Source organism: Peromyscus leucopus, chromosome 7, assembly GCF_004664715.2.
Source record: "Peromyscus leucopus breed LL Stock chromosome 7, UCI_PerLeu_2.1, whole genome shotgun sequence".
NCBI lineage: Eukaryota > Metazoa > Chordata > Mammalia > Rodentia > Cricetidae > Peromyscus > Peromyscus leucopus.
This window is the reverse complement of record NC_051069.1, coordinates 108848080-108865098: the sequence shown is the minus strand read 5'-3', so window position 1 is coordinate 108865098 and position 17019 is coordinate 108848080. Positions and strand designations below refer to the sequence as shown.

The 17019-nt window shown below is 48.4% G+C and overlaps 1 protein-coding gene across 1 annotated transcript in view; it reads right to left on the bottom strand.

The window, feature by feature from the left end:
* LOC114681281 (myosin VIIA and Rab interacting protein) overlaps positions 1–16432 on the bottom strand; it is a 198096-nt gene extending 181664 nt beyond the window's left edge. The window contains 1 exon segment of the mRNA XM_028854725.2: positions 16088–16432. The gene's annotated coding sequence lies outside the window, so the exon portion shown is untranslated.
* Between the last annotated feature and the right edge of the window lie 587 nt (positions 16433–17019).

Genomic DNA, 17019 nt, shown 5'->3' with positions numbered 1-17019 from the left:
CCAGCCAGCCTTCCTGACGGGTGAGCGCCAGGCCAGTGAGGGACCCTGTGTAAGAGAAATCGGACAGTGCAGTTGGAAGAATAATGTTATCAATAAATTATACACCGTGGAAAAGATTGAAAGTCTTACACACATGGAGGATTTGTTTGACCTAAAATAGAACACACTGATGTACAAATTGACTAGGAGGCCAACCACGGCTAAAGTCCTTGAAGTGCTGAAGATAGAAAGGAGTATGGTTGGGTTTGGATGCTTCAAGGCTAGTATGCATGCTGAAGTCTCTGGGTGACAACGCCAGGGGCTAGAAAGGGGTATAAAGCTTTTGAGCAAGGAAAGGAGCCATAGGACCTGGATAGGAAGGTAAATCAATACAAAAAGCAGCTGGAGAGCATGGCTCCTCTTGCCTGAGGCTGTACTGTCCACGACTGCAGTTACCTGTGGTCAGCCACAGTTGGAAAGTATTCAATGGAAAGTTCCAGAAATAAACAACTCATAACTTTAAACTGCATGCCATTCTAAGTGGCATGATGAAGTCTCACAGCGTCCCACTCCATCCCACCTGAGGCATGAATCATTCCTTTGTCCAGAGTCTCCACAATCCCGTGAGTCACTCCTTAGCTGTCTCAGTTCTCAGATCAGCTGCTGCAGATCCCCGGTGCCTGTGCTCACGTGACCCTCACAGCGTGACCCTCATAGTGCTCTAAAGTACAGGAGTGATGAGGAGCCCCATGGAACTGGACCAGGCCCTCTGGGTAAGCGAGACAGTTGATGAGCTTGAACTGTCTAGGGGGCCCCCAGGCAGTGGGATGAGCTGGTGCATGAGCTGGCTTTCTGGAACCTGGGGCCTATGCTGGGACACTTTGCTCAGCCTTGGTGCAGGGAGGAGGGGACTGGACCTGCCTCAACTGAATCTACCAGGCTGGGCTGACTCCCCAGGGGAGACCTTGCCTTGGAGGAGGTGGGAATGGGGGGTGGATTGGGGAAAAGGCTGGGGGGTGGGAGGAGGGAGGACAGGGGAATCCATGGCTGATATGTAAAATTAAATTAATTATAAAATAAAAATATTTTTAAAAAAGGGTCTAAGGACAGACTGCCCCAACTGTGCGGCAGCACTGCCGGGAGCTGGGGAACGAGCGTGCACACGTATATTAGTTCTTCTCACTGCTATGATGAAGACGGCTGACTTAAAAAAGGGTCAGTTCATTTTGGCTCATAGGCTGAGGACGTACAGTCTACCAGGCAGGGAGGTCAGGGCAAGTGCGGCATGAGGTGGCTGGCCACGTTGTACCCATAGTCAGGAAGTAGACAGAGATGAACGCTGGTGCTCAGCTCACTTTCTCCTTTTTATTCAGTCCAGGACCCCAGTCCACGGCATGGTGCTGCCCACATTCATGGTGGGTCTTCCTGCCTCAGTCGGACCTTTCCGTAAATAGTCTCACAGACACACCCACTCTCAGACATGTCCACTACAGACACGCCCACTCTCACAGACACGCCCAAAGGTATATTTAGATCATCTAGAATCCAGTCAAACTGCCAATGAAGGTTAAACCATCACAAACTGACACCCAAACACATCACTGTGAATCCTAACATTCCTTTCCTGATCCTCAAAGACTTCTGGCTATCTCACAACACAAACTCATTTAGTTCACCTGTAAGAGTCCCCAAGTCTTAACAGTTCCAACATTGCTTCAAAGTCCAAAGTCCCTTCTGAAACTCAAGAAGAACTCTACACCATGATGCCTAGAAAGTCAAAGCACAAATTAAAGACTTCTGCTATACAATGGCACAGAGCAAACACACCCATTCAAAAGGGGGTAAAGAGAAAACAGCAGGAGAAGACCAACACCAAGCCAGAAGCCCAGCAGGGCAAACACTACATCCTGCGGCCCCACCTCTGGCATCTGGAGCTTTGGGGCTACAGAACTGGAAGGTGGGGGCTGCCCAAGGCTGTCAGAGCCTAGTTGATACAGTGTGGGTCTCAGCGTTGATCACTCTCTGCTTCCAGACAGCAGGTACAATGTAACCAGAAGCCTCCGGCTCCTGTGTGTCCACCAGGTTACTCTGTATCCTCAAACCATGAGCCAAAATAAACCAAATACACCTTTCCTTCCTTAAGCTGTCTTTGGTTAGCTGTCTTGTTACAGCAGTGAGAAAAATAACCCAACAGCTAGTTGGTGATGGCACATGCCTTTAGAGGCAGGCGGAGCTCTGTGAGTTCGAGGCCACTCTGGTCTACAGAGTGAGTTCCAGGACAGCCAGAGCTACACAACAAACTCTGTCTCGAAAAACAAAAACAAAAAAAAAAGTAACACAACAAGGTTCAGTGCTGTCTAAGGCTTCAAGTGCAGTGGCAGGTCCCAAGATACAGCTTCACAAATGGGGGCAGGGATTTACTGCATGTAGGAAATGGAGCAAAATAAGAAGATGGTGAGATAAAAATCAAATATATTAGTAAGTAGACACAGCTCACACTTAAACATGTAGGTTAGGGGTAAGCAAAACAACTTGATGCTTTATTGATACTTCCAAATGGCTTCATAAAAAATACTCAGAGCTCTGGATGGTAAAAGTAAGAGAAAAAAAAATAAGTCAAGAAAACGCTAAGGCAAGAAAAACTCTGCCTCATTAAACACAGACTTTGAAACAAACACATTATTAGAGATTAAGAGGGCTATATGCAAATTAAACTAAAGCTCACTTAACATGCCTCCTCCCAAGGGCACTGAGGAGGAGAGGCAGAGGGACTGTTAGAGGCAACGGTGGTAGATCACTGGACGGGAGCGGTGTTTTCTGGTCACACTGGGGCAGCAGCACTATGAACTCATGGTGGTTTGGCAGCGCAAGACCTGTGCAAGCGCCAGTCAGACAAAATCCCAACAAGGAGAGGGGATGTGGGCATGAAGGGCCACCACTCAGCAACTGACAGATGCTGAGAGGGTCGATTTGCTTTAAGGGTGTGGCCCCTGGTGGGTTCACCATGCTCCAGTGGAAGGCCACACATCCAAGAGTATGAGGGTAGCCCAACTGGACTTGATGGTTTTAAAAATCATATATAAAATACTTAAAAAGAGGACACAACGTTGGACAGCTAGGGAGAGGAAAGTGGATCTGGGAGGAGCTGGGGAGGGGTGAATACAGCCAAAATACATTGCATGAAATCCTCAAAGAACAACTAAAAAATCAGAAAGAACATAAAGTGAAGTTGAGAAATTGGTCTCTACAGATTTCTCTATGACTGACTAATTAAACTGCAAAATAACCGTAAGAAATGGGGTATCTGAGTGGCTGGGGTATCTGAGTGACTGGGTATCTGAGTGGCTGGGGTATCTGAGTGACTGGGTATCTGAGTGGCTGGGGTATCTGAGTGACTGGGTATCTGAGTGACTGGGTATCTGAGTGACTGGGTATCTGAGTGACTGGGGTATCTGAGTGACACAGGGGACTAGTGTGAGCTGGCAAACAAGTGGGGATCTCCACAACCAATGACTACCTTTTCAGGACAACACGAACTCTTATTTAAAAATGGCCATAGCCTGGCGGTGGCGGCGCACGCCTTTAATCCAGCACTCAGGAGGCAGAGGCAGGCGGATCTCTGTGAGTTCAAGGCCAGCCTGGTCTACAGAGTGAGATCCAGGACAGGCTCCAAAACTACACAGAGAAACCCTGTCTCAAAACACCAAATAAATAAATAAATAAAATGGCCATAAAACAAATGTCAGCCCATTCTAAGAACCTGGAATCACGTAGACTCATTCTCTGTGCATTAAAATAAAAAACAAAAATGAAAATTCTCTATTAAACAAATTCTAAGTCATAAGTCAAAGAAGAAATTACGATGAAATTTTTAAATTTCATGTGTGAACAGTAACAGAAGGTATCCCGGGCCAGAACATGTGGATGGAAACTGTGCCAAAGGACCAGTGAGAAACATAGTTCACGATACCCACACAAGAGAAAGGAGGCCGTAAAAGCCAACGCTCTTGTCATCTGATGAGATTTTAAAAAGCCAGCTGAGCATGGCGGTGCACACTAATAAAGTCAGTCCTGAGGAGGGGGGATTATCATGAACTCACATCCAGCCTGGACGACACAGAAAGACTAACGCGAGGGAACGGGGAGGAGACAGCACAGTGAGGCCAGAGATTCATAAACGAAAGATACAGTAGATAAGACAAAGGCAGAATTTCATTCTTGGGCAAATAAAAAGGATCTATGCCTTTGGGGAGAGCCATGTAGAGCAGAGGAAGGGCCCCTGGCTAGGAATGGGAGGAGGCAGGGGCAGAGCCCCCAGTGGCATGGGAAGAGGTCCCTACTTCTGAAATCCTCTCTGCTGACAGTGGAGGGGTTGGATGTTGCACTCCATCAGTGTCCTGAGCAGAGAGGAACCCACACAAACAGCAGCCAGTACGGGACCATGTAGTTAGGAGGGCCACTCTGATTGTTCTAAAAGCTGTAAGAGAGGAAGATAAACCACTGAGGCTGTGTTGTACATCAGTCCAGTAATCAAAATTCCTCATGATCAGTGGGGTGATTTGAATGAGAATGTTTCCCACAGGGTTATGTAATCGAACACTAGGTCTTTAGCTGGTGGCACTGTTTGGCGGAAGTTTAGGAGGTATGGCCTTGTTGGAGGACACGTGTCACCAAAGGGAAGCTTTGAGGGCTGAAGGACACATGCCATTCCCAGTTCACGCTCTGCTTCACGCTTGTGGTTCAGGATGTGAGCTCTCAGCTTGCTGCTCCAGCCACGAGACCTGCCTGTGGCGATGCCTCATCCAGGATGGTGATGAATTCTTATCCCTCTGGAACCACAGCCCAAATAAACCCTTGGGCAAAGTGTTCGTCACAGCAATAGAAAAGTAGCTAATACAATTAATAACTTGTTTTACAAAGGAAACAAGACAATGGGCCCCCACTTAGGTAACAAGCATCCCAACAGCACCAGCCTCATTTCCAGAGCCTGGAGGGAGATAGTGAAATGCAGCTGGACTCAGTGGTTCAAGACACTTAGATGTTTGCACAGATCAAGCTATGTCATCTCAGCTAACCTACCAGGAGGAAGCTAAGGAAGGGTTTCTTTGGCTCACAGTTTAAAGGAACACAATCATGGTGGCAGAAGTGGAAGCTGCAGGTCCCATGGCATCTGCAATCCACAGGCCGGAAGTGATGAACACTGGTGCTCAGCTCACTTTCCTTTTAGATCAGTCTAGGGCCTCAGGCCATGGGATGGTGCCACCTGCATTTAAAGTGTGTCTTTCCACCTCAGTTAACATGATCTAGAAACTCCCTCACAGACATGCTCAAAGGTTTGTTTCCATGGCTATTCTAAATTCCATCCAGTTGACAACGGAGAAGAACCACCACAGGCTATGTTCAAAAAGAAACAATAAAGAGGCTTTGATTATTATTTTTTCCCTAGCTTCCCCCCACAGAACCCCAGCTTTCAGCTTTCCCAGCCTAGAAAATAGCCCTGAATTATCAACAAAAAGAGGAAGCCAAGAGCAGTGCACAGTCATCTGAGCTGCCAGGACCCAGTCCTGAGCACCAAGGACCTTGACAAACAGCCGAGGAGATCCCAAGGCCAAGGGCACCTCTGCCCTCTGGGTACCCGTCCTTCTCAGAGCCTGCACACTCAGCATTGTTTCTCAAGGGTCTGCTCAATGAGACCAGAGTATCAGACCACAGCATGGCTGTGCTCGTCACAGCTGGAAAGCGCACCATCTGTCTCCTCAATGGCAGAACATGGAAATCAGAGCCACAAAATGACATTCCATAAGGTTTTTCTTATCTCTGTGGATGACATATGAATATGTACAGAAACTCCAACTCATGATCATGTAGGAAGGATAACAATTAAAACACAGAAACAGGGGCTAAGAGATGGCCCAGCCAGCAGAATACTTGCCACATAAACATACAGACTTGACTTCAGATCCCCAGCACCCATGTCAAAAAGGCCACATGACCGCATGTACATAACCCAGTGCTGGGGAAGTGAGGACAGACAGATCCCTGAGTTCAGTGAACAGCCAGCCTAGCAGAGGTGGAGAGAGATGAGGAAGACACCCAACACTGCCCCCTCCACACATATGTATCCACACTCACTCTTCACACACACACACACATATCCACACTCACTCTTCATACATGCACATGTGCCCACACTCACTCTTCACACATGCACATGTGCCCACACTCACTCTTCACACATGCACATGTGCCCACACTCACTCTTCACACATGCACATGTACCCACACTCACTCTTCACACATGCACATGTACCCACACTCACTCTTCACACACACACATATATCCACACTCATTCTTCACACATGCACATGTATCCACACTCACTCTTCACACACACACATGTATCCACACTCACTCTTCACACATGCACATGTGCCCACACTCACTCTTCACACACACACACATGTGCCCACACTCACTCTTCACACATGCACATGTGCCCACACTCACTCTTCACACATGCACATGTGCCCACACTCACTCTTAGGTACAAAGCAGGTAAAGAGTCTCCTCATGAAGGACCTGGGCACCTCCACACCATCTCCCTCCCCACCCTGTCTTCCTAGCCTTGGAGCTGTATCGTGCTGTTCTGGTCTCCCTGCTGCTGACAGCTGGGCACAGCCCCCTTCCACATAACAGCATTAATGGCACGGTTGTATTGGTGTTAGCCCAGCTGGGGTCCTCTGAATGCTAAGAGAAGAGATGAGGGAAAAACCAATTAATGATGGACTCCACACCCTGGGTCAGGTGAGGAGGGTGGAGCCTGGGAGAGCTGCTTTCCTGGGTGCCCCTCAGTGCTACCCCCTCCTCTCACAGCAGATGCCCCTCCCCCACGTTCTGCTGAGCACCTGGCCACTTATCAAACTGTTACCTCCTCCCAAGCCAGGCAAATATTCATGGGATGTTTAACCAATAAAAATGATACTTAGGCAGGCAAACACCTGCTACTGTTAAAACATGAGAATGAGGGACTAGTATGTAAGTGGACAACTCATTAATGAATGTTTCCATGAGATAACACCTCTTAGAGTGGGAATGCTCACAGCCAGTAGGACTTGAAAAGTGAAGATTTTTCAAGCCTGTATCCATCTGGACAAAAACAAAAGACCACTGGACAAAGCATGCAGCATTTTTAGAACAACCACCGAGTGGTTTTAATTTCCTCCCATCTCTGCTCACCTATAAGGCTATAACTCACGTGTCTTATCTTAACCAATTGGACCATATTAGTTTCAAATGCCAGATCAAATCCCACATTTCCCATATGCTATCCTATCTGGACAGTCCTGCCTCCAGAGAAGCCTGCTCTCCAGGACTCCTGACCAATCAATGCTCTTTGAAGTGGGCGGGGCACTGCTTGGGGTTCTATGCATTTATCAACTCCTGAAAAATTACCTACCAATCCAATCCCATCCTTCCTGAAGATCTTAATTCCACAGAAGAGTCAATTCGATGGGAACGGGATGGAAAAGAACTTTCTGAAAGTGGAGGCCATGCTCTGGGTGGGGTACCCAAAAAAGAACGTGCAATAGTAAATACATAATTTTACACTTGAAAAAGTATTTGATTTCTCATACTGTAATCTTTGGATATAATATCAAAATGAATTAATATTAAGTCTAATTCAAATTTTAGGAGATTAAGAAAGATATAAGAAAGGAACCTGATAAAATTAAACAAAAATATAATTTTATAAACAAAGTCAAATGCTACTGGAAGCATAAAATTTCTTAGCATGGTAAGGCTCCGCTCTGAAGCATTCTCCTCAATCTTTGTAGCTCTCCAAACACATCTTCGTGGATCAAAGACAGGACTGTAAACTTGGAGGTGGGCTATCAACACTGTTGTTCCATTATGCTGGAGGTCCAAAATGCTATAAATAACTATAAATAAAAAAGAAACAGTATCAACATTATTTGTGGTGTGTTTGGCTTTCTACAAAAGTATCCAGAAAAATCTATAAGCCAACAAAGATGCTAGAGAAAAAAAATAATATACAAGCCCAGCATTGACTGTGAACTTGACAGAGTTTAGCAGCACCAAGAACGCATGTGTCTGGGGAGTCTGTGAAGAAGCGTCCTGACTGTGTTAACTGAGATGGGGAGAGCCAGTCTGAATGTGGGGGGCCCCATTCCATGAATGTGGGGGGCCCCATCCCATGTGGAGCCCAGAGTGATTAGAAAGCACAGGGAGCTGGCAGCCGCGGTCAGCTCCTCTGCATCCTGACTGCACACGCCCTGTGACCAGCCACTTCAGCTCCAGTCACAGAACAGACTGGACCCCCAAACCATGACCCGGAGTATCACTCTCCTTTCTTAAGCCTCTTTTGTCAGGCCTTTTTGTCGCCGCACAAGAAAGATAACTAATTCACGAACCGATTGCTATAACCATCCGTGACAATAACCAATTAATGAATGTAATTAGCTGCATAAAGATCCCCCTGGAAAGAACAATAAAACCTGTGAGACTGGGGAAGAGCTGAGGAAATGTGGTGTGCACACAGGACAGAGCACACCACACAACGGAAGGAAACAACGATTCTGCAACACAGAAAACCTTCAAAACAAACTGAAAGAAGCCAGAAGCAAGATACCATTCATTGTATTGTCAGACACTCCCAAGTATACGAGATGCCGAGGATGGGCAAATGTACAGAGACTGGAATTGGGCTGGGTTTCCTATTATCTGGTGCACTGCACATAGTGAGGGAAGGGAGATGGGGATGGCTATTAATGGGCACATGATTTCTTCTGACACTAACAAGGATCTTCTAGTGGTATTAAACTACGCTGTTTATTGCACACCCTGAGTGCAATAAATAACTTAGAACTTTGAATTATAATTACATATAAGTGTGTTGTGTAGCATGTGAATTACACCTCCATAAGGATGTTAATTTGAAAATGATATAAACAACTCTATAGCATCCAATACAAGTCCCCAGAGCTTCATGGAGAATATTACAAAGCTTTCTTACCATCTACAAGGGGTGCCTCTTGAGACCCATCCATCCATGAGTAAGGCATGACAACTGAAAAGTCTCCTCTCTGTAAACTACAGATTCAATGTCAACCATGCAGGGCTTCTCAGGGGACCTGAAGATCCTAAAATTTACATTCAAGTCTAAAGGGTCTGGAGTGGATATGAAAGTTTTGAAGAAAAAGTCTAAGACGGAATAATTTATTCCAAGGTTTTGGTAATTAAGTAAAATGATATTAACCCAGGAATCACAAGGCGAATGGGACAGAACAGAGTCAAGAGACAGATCCAAAAGAAAATCGAACCAAAATCAGTATCTGGCTGAGAGAGCAACAGATAAATGAGAAAATAACAAATTACTTATTCCGTGATAACAAGATAGATGGTTTTCATTACAGAAAGCCATCAGACCTCTGTTTAGGATGACACAGAAATATAAATGTCAGATGAGTCTAAACACAGAAAATAAAATCTTCCTGAGACAGAAGTCTCAGCAGAATAGGGCCTTTCCTGTGAGACTAATAGATTCCTAAAAAGGCTGAGTCTTATAGCAGAAAGCGTTCGAGCCCGTTCTGGTACAGTCGGCCGCATAGGGTCAATCAGCTGGGGAGAGATCTTTATATGAGGACTGGTAGTGTCTCTAAAGTCCTTTGATGGACAAAACATCCCATTATCATCACCATCTCCAGTGCTGTTATTATTAAATTACCATCATTAGTCTGAGCAGGGCCCAAAAGAAGAGTCCTAGAGCGAGTGAACCAGGATGTATGATTCAGAGGTGAAAGGCCCAGCAGAGATGAGTGACAGAGACAGGAAAGCTGAGACAATCTTCCAGGGGACCATGAAGTGTCAGAGTGGTGAGGGCAGTTGCTCTGTGCTGATCAGATTAATCAAATCTACAAGAGCCACAGTTGAAGATAGGAGAAGAGGAGTTCCCAACACGATGTAGTGGAAAGTTAGTTAAGTGGCATGAAGGACAGAGACAATAATCTAGAAATCCCACTGGCTATAACATCAGAGAGAGAGGCTGGTCAAGAACACCCACTATCCGGTCTGGGAATGCAGATGCTGGACACCCATAAGTGACCACAGATTTATCAAGGACATTTACTGCAAGTGGTAGAAATCTCTTATTGTCTCATCAATGGGTAATATTTAAACCCAGACCGATCAAAGAAGGCTGAATGAAAAATGAATCATGAGGACCTAAGTTCAGATCCGTAGAACCACACAGAAAGGCACAGCGGTGAACATCTGTAACTCCCCGCTGTCCTACAGTGAGACACGTACGTGGTGGGGATGAGAGTGACGCAGAGCAGTGGCTCTCAGCCTTCCTAACACCGCAACCCTTTGCTCCAGCTCCTCGTGTTGTGTGACCCAAACCATAACATTATCCTCGTTGCTACTTCATAACTGCAATTTTGCTGCTGTTATGAATTGTAATGTAAAATCTGTGTTTTCAGATGGTTTTAGGTGACCCCTGTGAAAGGGTCATTTGACCCCAAAGGTGACACAACCCCACAGGTTGAGAAGCGTTGACCTAGAAGGTTACACGCCATCTAGCCTGGTGAGTGAGGCTACAAACAGCAAAGACTTTTCTTCAACCAAGGTGAAATGTGAGGACCAACACCAAAGGCTGTCCTCTGAGTCCATACACACATGCTTGGTATGAGCCGGCAAGCACCACACACACACACACAGAGAGAGAGGGGAGGGAGGAGGGAGGGAGGGAGGGAGGGAGGGAGGGAGGGAAGGAGGGGGGAGAGGGAGAGGAGAGGGAGAGGGGAGAGGGAGAGAGAGAGAGGGAGGAAGGGAGAGGTTTCTCCTTTTGTGTGTGGGGGGGGGCATTGAGACAGGGTTTCTCTGTGTACTGGAACTTGCTCTGTAGACCAGGCTGGCCTCGAGCTCACAGAGATCCGCCTGCCTCCTGAGTGCTGGGATTAAAGGTGTGTGCCACCACCTCCAGGCTAAAAAGATTTTTTCATTTTTATTTTATGTGCATTGGTGTTTTGCCTGCATGTGTGCCTGTGCTTGTTGTTGTTGTTGTTGTTGTTGTTTTAAGAATCAACAAAACCACTGTGAATGGTAAATGTTGCTGCAGGTTCCTGTGTTTGAACACTTGGTCCCCAGTTGGTGATGCCAGTTTGGGAAGGATGTGGACCTTTAGGGCATGGAACCTCGCTGGAGGAAGTAGGTCACTAGGGGCGGGCTTTGGAGGTTGATAGCCTGGTCCTACTTCCTTTTCACTCTCTTGGCTTCCTGTGTGATGAAAAGTGATAATTTCCTGCTCCAGCTACATGCTGCCACGCCTCCCCCAACATTATGGACTCCCTCCCTGGAACCTTAAGCCAAAATAAACTTTTTTCCCATATTGCTTTTGGCATGGTGTTTTATTGCAGCATTAAAGCTAATAAATCTCCAAGGGCCAATAAACATCAACACATCATTAGAGGGGGAAAAAAAAAAACCAAAACAAAACCAGGTAAGACCGACTTCTATGACAGTCAACTTTAAACACCAAGGGGGAGAAGCTACCGGCCACACACTTGGTCCTAACATGGCAGATGCACAAATCCAACGCTAAGTTCTCGCACTTCCCTGTCTGAACTTCGCACTCGCTCAGGAGACCTTTCACTTTCCAATCCTGTATTTGGAGTTAAGTGGCTCCTACACGTTAAGTTGAGGCCAGACACCAAAGAGGACACAGAACAACTCAAAGCTCTTGTCACCCTGTAGAAGGGCACAATTCATCTGGGAAAACTGTCTTGGACAGTCAGCTCTAGACCCTCATTCTGACTCATATAACGTGTAAACTTGGACAGAGTGCTGACCTTTTGAGGCTCAGACTCATGTAAACTGGAGAGGCCATCCCCCCACCTGGCAAGATGAAGGAGCTGCACAGTCCCCAGAGCATGCCCACACTGCCCACTCAGAGATGACGAGTATCACTGTGTGGCATTGTCATACTCTTCACTGTCAACACGGCCTCATTTGGAACCACAGGGGACAAACCTCTGAGCCTGTCGGTGACAGTGTTTGCAGAGAGGTTGAACTGAGGTGAGAAGACCCAACCTGGATGTGGCATCACTGTCCCATGGACTGGGGTCCCAGGAGGAAAGAAGACAAACGGTGAGCACCAGCATTCACCTCTCTCTACTTCCTGGCTGTGGATGCAAATGTGAGATCAGCTACCTCTACTTCATGGTCCTGCAGCCATCTCTACTCAGTCATGACAGACTGTATCCTCAGACTGTGAGCAAAAATAAATCCTTCCTTCCTTAAATTGCTTTCATCGGGAATTTTATCACAGCAGTGAGGACTAATATAGCCACCAAAAGAACAGCTCCAAGTAGCATCTTGGGAATGTGACAATGAACACCGATGTGGGCAAGGACACAGGGCAGTCCCACTTAGCCCTCTCTGTGCCAGACACAGCCTCCTCACCTCCTCCTGGCTTGAACCCTCCCTGTGAGAGGCTGAGGTCGTTTATCCAGCAAACCGTCCATTCTTTAAAACTCGCCCTAGTTAAAGGATCTCTGTGAAAGGAGCCACTGGCTTCAGGAAAGAGAACTTTCAACCCTTTGGGGGATTCTGGGGTGATATAACACACACACTGAAACAAGACTTCTTTAACGCCCCAAGGGTGTGCCTCCATAGCCCCACGTGGCTGAGGAAAAGGCTACATTATCTCAGAGCTCATCTGGTTCCAACTCACAAATGAGCGCTGAACCCCGGGATGGATTCTCTCCATGAATTTGGCAGTAGGGGGCAGAGGGGCCTTCCAACCAGAGAGCAAAAAGCAGTACTTAGAAGAACTTTCTGGAGATGCTGGGATTCAGGCTGTATTCCTGGATTCTTTTCTGAGGGCTCATCATGTTGAGTGCCTGTGTTCTCCAGCCAACACGGTGCTACCATGTGGCAACAGCCCTATAAACCAGTTGAAATTTGCTGATTCCATCCAACTTTTAACTTTGAGGAATTAAAAATAAACTCATTCATATTTTTTCACTCATATCACACAAATTAATATGTGCACCTTTCAAATTTACTCAATGGAGAAGCAATTCAGGGGAGTAAATTGAAATCCACTTATCAATGTCTGCTCTATCTGGGGACTAGCTGTCACCCCATTAAAGAACTGATCATCCCTGGATGGTGGGGCTGGCAACTTAATCTCCACCCAGATCCTAAGATGAAACTTTTCCTGCTAATTTTCTGCTGTAGATAAATGACTCTTAGTTTGAACCTGTTAAAGAGGTTTAAAAAAATTAAGCCAGACATGGCTCACACCATTAATCCCAGCACTCCAGAGGCTGAGACAGGAGGATAACCACATGTTTGTGTTCAGCCTGGACTATATAGAGAGTTGCATGAACCCTGAGCTATAGCTAAGACACTGTCTTAAAAAGGAAGAATCAAAAAAAAAAAAAATCCTCAAAGTCTCATTTTAGCTTGATAGCCAAAAAATGTAACAAAAATGAAATGAACTTTGCCTGGCCAACTTAAATGTTAGCTTTGGGGGCTACTGACTTGTGTGAGTTATAGGGAGACTATGAACGTTTTTTGTTCTTTATCTGGGCACTAGAGACACAAGTAAGGTGAGTCTATGAAGATCCATCAAATATACACTTTAAGTATTTACTTATTTTATATGCATGCATGTATGCATGCCTGGGTGAATATATGTATACCATGTGTGTGCTATGCCTGCAGAGGTCAAAATAGGGTGTTGACTCCCCAAACTGGAGTTATAACTGGTTATGAGCCAACACACAGGTGCTGAGAACCGAACCTTGGTCCTCTGAAAGAGCACTGTTCATTCATCTCTCAAATATACAAATATTGAGAGCCCTAAATGTACACTTTAGAACTATACAACTCTTTGTAATTATACTTTAATAAAATGTTAAAAACAAATTGACCAGGGGCTGATCAACAATCGTTCTTTACCTGAACTCAGATACGACCATGTGGAACACAATGAAAGCTAAGCAGGCAAACTGAGAAAGGAGGAAGAGGAGGAGGGGAGAGAAGGGGGATGGGGGGGATGGGGGGAAGAGTGGGAGGAGGGGAAGGAGAAGAACACAGTTTTACATGAGGCGCTTTTTGGCAAGAGAGAATCCAATTGATCTGAACATCAAAGCCACAGACATTTTCTTACCCCACTCCCCCATCTTACCCCCACCCCACCTCACTCCAGGATAGGATCTACAAGACCACTAGTTTAAATTACCAGATGTGGCTAGCAGTTCATTTTCTCAAAACTGAACGAATTCCACCCTTCCCTCTCCCACACAGAAAGATAAAATCCAGATCAGAGAACCCTGCCACACAGAGACACACTTGACTATACACACATGTGCCCACAGAGAGAGAGAGAGAGAGAGAGAGAGAGAGAGAGAGACAGAGAGACAGAGAGACAGAGAGAGACAGACAGACAGACAGAGACCGAGAGAGACCTTCTTATACCCCCAAAGGCCCCAGATCCAGAGACACAGAGTCCCCCCCTCCCCATAGGTGGAGGAGGAATTAGGAGACACAGAGCCCACATCCAGGCCATGGGCTCCAACATGAAGATGGAAGGCAGTCTTCAAAGCTTTACGAAAACTAGACGTCTCTAGAAAAAGATATTTTGATCTGCAGACAGGGTCCTGCTGCTGTCGAATCCTTGAAATCACCTCATTTCCACACCTCTCCTCCCAAAAAGATCCCTTGCAGTATCCCCCTTCCACGTGGTTCCTCTACCTCAGTGCATTTTCACAGGATTCCCAAAAGCCTTGGGAAGACTGAAAACAGGGTTGCTCCATCTTATAAATGAAGACTATGAGACCCAAAGACGCCTGTCAATCATCTCATGACTATCAGCTGCGGTGTCATCACTGAGTGCCAGAGTTGTGGCTGGAGGTCACGTGGGAACAGGGTAATGGCAGGGCAGAGCAACCCTCTCCCCAGCCCCAAACGGGAGAACAGCCTCTCCAAGCTCTGAATCGGACTGACAACACCTGGGACCGGCCTCCATCTCTTCCCTGGGAAAGTCTCAAGAAAATAAACAAAATGCATATTATGGGGCTGGAGGTGGGGCCGACAGAAACGAAGTCCATTTCAAGAAATTTTCTAGGAGTAGATGGGAGAGACCCTTAGAGAGAGACGCCTTTCAGTATGCCAGCTCCCTCTCTAGGCCTTCCCTGGTGTGTCTTGAAAGAGTGGCTGGGGATACAGGTCCTGTGGACAGGGTTTATTTGGGAGACCGGAAGCCAAACACAGCCTTTGTAAACGCCAGCGCTTAGCAGAGTCCCCGACTCCGCATTCTGCAGAAACATCAGTCAATTAAGTGACCAGAAGAGGATGGTGTCTCAGATGCGGCACTTGAGAGGGTTCCCACCACACAAACGCTCCACGACACTCTCACAAGGAAGGTATCCAGAGGTTACCTCAAAACCTCTGTCGAGACCCTGTGGGTGGGCTCGTGATCTCTCCAAGTCTGGTGTCTTTGTAGATAGATGGAATGAGAAAGAGACCAGGATGAAAAGCGACACCGCGCCCAGTACCTTCACCAGGGCACCTCTCCTCTACTGGCAGCCGGGGACTGAGCCCAGACGCAAGTCCGCCTTGGGGGTTAACGCTGCGCACCGGCCGTGACCTTCGGCGAGTCCCTAATTAGCCCCATTTTACAAACATTAGGAGTCTAAAAAGAGTCATGTGGCCCGTGCTGGCCAGCTGCCGGGTGCGCACCGGGTGGTTTGATGCGCCCGCCAGTGCGCGAGTCCCTTAGCAAGGTGCGCGGTACACCGCAGCCCGAGCGCTACGTGGCCAGCGCGGAAACGCAGGGGCCAGCTCCCGCCCCAGCAGCCACGGAAAGGGGCGGACCTGACTCCGTCCGGGCCAAGTTCAAGTCCCCACCAGCCCCTTCGCAGAGGCAGGCTGGCTTGCCCCGCAGCCCTGGTCCGAGACGCGCACCAGATGCTGGGGACCGCGCCACATCTTCAGACACCCACCCCAAAAGTTGCCGCAACGTGACAGGGGAGCATGGCATCGAGCTGCGGGCGCGGAGGGGAGGGCTCGAGGACTCACCCGAGGTGGCCGGCCTGGAGCAGGTCCGCGACGAGGCTCATGGATGGCGGCCAGACTCAGGGCCACCGCGCCCCGAGTGGCCCCGGGTCACCTGCCGCAGCCCCCAGCGCGCGATCGCGAGGCTGCAGATCCCTGGTGCGCCCGAGCTGGGGCCGCAGCCACAGCGGGAGCCCGGCAGCGCGGGCAAGACGAGGGCGCTCGGCGGCGAGGGAGGCGCCCGCTCCAGGCAGCCAGCCAGAGCCAGCCCAAGCCGCTGCGGCCGCCGCCACCTGCCGGCCCCGCTGACTGCCAATCACAGGCGCCCGGGGCGGCGGCGCGTGCGGAGGCGGGGCGGGGGCGCGTGCGGGGCGGCTGGCGGGAGCGGCGGCGACACCAGCGCGCCTGCGCCGGGACACCGGCCGCCTACCCCGCGGGTTCCTTGCGAGCTCCCCGGGTGCGCGGGTGGCACGCGCCGGGAGGGGCGGGGCGCATGGGAAAGAGGCGGGGTTGGGGCTGCGCGCACCCGGGGCGCTGCAGGCTGCGGCGCAGTGCGGTGCGGGGGTCGCGATCGTGAGCATCTTCCCCCCCGCCACACACACACACACCAGACCTAACTTCGAGTCATCCCTAGAGCTGTAGGCAGGCTTTGCAGCCTTGGAGACTTGCCCGCTGAGGAATGGGTCACCGCAACCTGGGCCTGCCTAGTCCTAGAACAGTGCGATCTGCTGCCTCCAGCCTCACCAAAGACAGCGTGGTTCTCCTCCATCAACGCCTTCTCTCACTTCATTGCCCCCAGGGTATTTTTAATTCACCATTGTGACCCCGGTCTGTATTCCGTTATTTTCCTGGTAATTTAGTATGCTAGCCACGCTCATTCGTTCAACACACACTACTTCGCGTTTGGCTCATGGGGTTGTTCTAATCCCGCGCAGGCCCCCGCCGCACCTCTGAGG